We start from the raw sequence: 2,500 nt of genomic DNA, 5'->3' as shown, positions 1-2,500 counted from the left end.
ATCCTCCATAGAAATGCATGGGGCTAGTTTGTCACGCCAATATGGCCGTTGTCTACACATATCCCACCCCTTCCTCGGCAAAACGTTGACATGTGAATACATTGAGCCAATCATGTGGTGTGATGTGAATACATTGAGCCAATCATATGGTGTGTTGTGAAGACATCGTGCCAATCATGTGTTGTGATCTCGCCGCTGGAGCAAGATTGGTGTCGTGAAGCCTTGCGCACGCGCAGTTCGACCCAAAGACTGTGCCCGATGAGTGCCCATAAAACGTTGGTATATGGCCGCCGAGTGGAGGGACTTGTCTAAAAGGACTTTGCACATGTCAATCAGTCCCTCCAGGATTTCGCGAGGATTATTTGTGATTGTTGCGATCTAAAATGCCTGATTTCGCGACAACTTTTCTAAAAAATGCGATGGAAGTTGCGGTGTTTTTAGCTGTTTGTTGCGAAGAAATTGCGAGAGGTAGTGAAAATTGCAAAAATAGTTGCGATTTTTTTTTTTAAATCATTTTTTAAATTGAGGGTAATTAAGGTTAGTAAGACCAAAATTACACTGATCATCTTGATGCTTATTAAAAAGGATAAGTAAAGGTTCACTAGTTCGCCCTTCGATATGATTGCTTCAGCTAGACTAGAATGTATGGGAGAAGTGCGTGTTTGGCAAGGTAGCTGTCCGTGGTCCTGGAGTGTCTGGAGCGGACATCGCGATAGAGCGATGACCGCTTGCACCCCCTGTGTAAGGAGGATGAGTAACAGAGCAATTGGTGAAATGGAGGAGTAGGGGGAGGAGGGGGGATGATTTCGCGAACGTCGGAGCGTGTGACGTATGGAAAAGGAGGTCGGCTTAAATAGGCATACCCTGCGGCGGCAGTGGGTGAGTTAATTGCTGTCAATCATCCCGCAGGCTCCTCCCGAACTTTGTTTAGAAAACATCATTAAATAGTAAGGGTTACAAAGTAGGCCTACTTTATTTGAGTAAATATTTTTACTGGGGTAATTCACAAAGCAGTAGCCTATAACCTTTCGTAGAACTGTCCAAAAAAGACAGCCCCCTAAAGAGATGGCATCATGTCATATGTTTCAATACATTCATATATGTTGTAATTCATATTAAGTTCATATCTTTTTAATAATTCATATTCTGTGACTTGCATAATTATAAGTTGTGGTAGGTGAAATTTCACGGGAAACCATGATGATTGGTCAAATTTGCTTCAATGGAAGTTCAAATAAACTTCAGTGCTGCCTCCCAAAATACGTCTGTTTATTGATTGCCTTAGCTTTCTGTATGCTGTCGATTCAAAGTTTTTGGCACACTTGGCTGCAAAGATCTTAGCTCTATAATCTTTGCTTGGCTGTCGATTTGAGGATGTGCAAGAAAAGAAAGGTGGAGGACATCAGAAGCTATTTCTAGAAACAAAGTGTAAGTCATAATATGGTGTGTTAATTCAAGGCATATAAATGCCAGAAACTTCGGGTCCAGTGTGAGCTCACAGGCAACTGTACACACAACACACAGCAGACATACCTCTATATGGAACAACTTACACACATACCTTACACTCACTCACTCACACACACACATACCATATGACAAACCATATATCAGAATAAGCAGACTTTACCGAACACAAAGCTGTAATGCATTCCTGTTAGGCATCTCCTGTACCTGGGGCAGCCCTGTGGCCTACTGGTTAGCGCTTCGGACTTGTAACCGGAGGGTTGCCGGTTCAAACCCCGACCAGTAGGAACGGCTGAAGTGCCCTTGAGCAAGGCACCTAACCCCTCACTGCTCCCCGAGCGCCGCTGTTGTTGCAGGCAGCTCACTGCGCCAGGATTAGTGTGTGTTTCACCTCACTGTGTGTTCACTGTGTGCTGAGTGTGTTTCACTAATTCACGGATTGGGATAAATGCAGAGACCAAATTTCCCTCACAGGATCAAAAGAATATATATACTTATATTTATATTTACTTGTACTTATACTACTTGGTGGTCACCCAATAGTAACTCCGGCTTGGCTCCCCCTGTTGGTAGCTATGGCCACAAACTTCATTCAGAGCGTGCCCCTGCTAATTATCTCTGGGCCAACCCACGTCCTGAGATCTGGCTGTGGGCCTATAAAACATACCTGTGCACAGGTGAAGTGGAGGCTTGCGCGCATGCCTGAGCTAGATGGTCTAACCCACGCCTTTGTTCCTGCTCTCGCCAACTGAGCTGCTTCTCACGGATGCCATTAACTTGCACTTTAAACTGACAATTATTTATTCTTAGTTATTGTAAACACTATTTTTGTATTAAAAACCCCTAGATTCGAGCCCTTTGGCTGTTGCTGTCTCATTTGCCTCATTGCGGATTGAGGTTCAGTCCATAACATAATAGAGCGCTCGTCAGTTCTTTTTTCCCCCGAGGCATTTGCTATTCGGCGTTAATTGTTTTTGCGGGACCTTTCCTGAAGATTCACAGCTTTCTGTAAGTTTTGGCAATTCTGTTTTTG

At 44.0% G+C, this 2,500-nt stretch overlaps 1 protein-coding gene across 1 annotated transcript in view; it reads right to left on the bottom strand.

The window, feature by feature from the left end:
• LOC143136550 (stonustoxin subunit alpha-like) overlaps window positions 1-2,500 on the bottom strand; it is a 62,384-nt gene that overhangs the window by 3,512 nt on the left and 56,372 nt on the right. The window lies entirely within an intron of this gene.

Source organism: Alosa pseudoharengus, unplaced genomic scaffold, assembly GCF_046254945.1.
Source record: "Alosa pseudoharengus isolate Yale_2024_CS ecotype anadromous, Long Island Sound unplaced genomic scaffold, YU_APseudo_1.1 YU_APseudo_1.1_scf_1, whole genome shotgun sequence".
NCBI classification, from domain to species: Eukaryota; Metazoa; Chordata; class Actinopteri; order Clupeiformes; family Clupeidae; genus Alosa; species Alosa pseudoharengus.
Note: the sequence above shows the minus strand (reverse complement) of the source record. Positions and strands in the feature narration are given on the sequence as shown.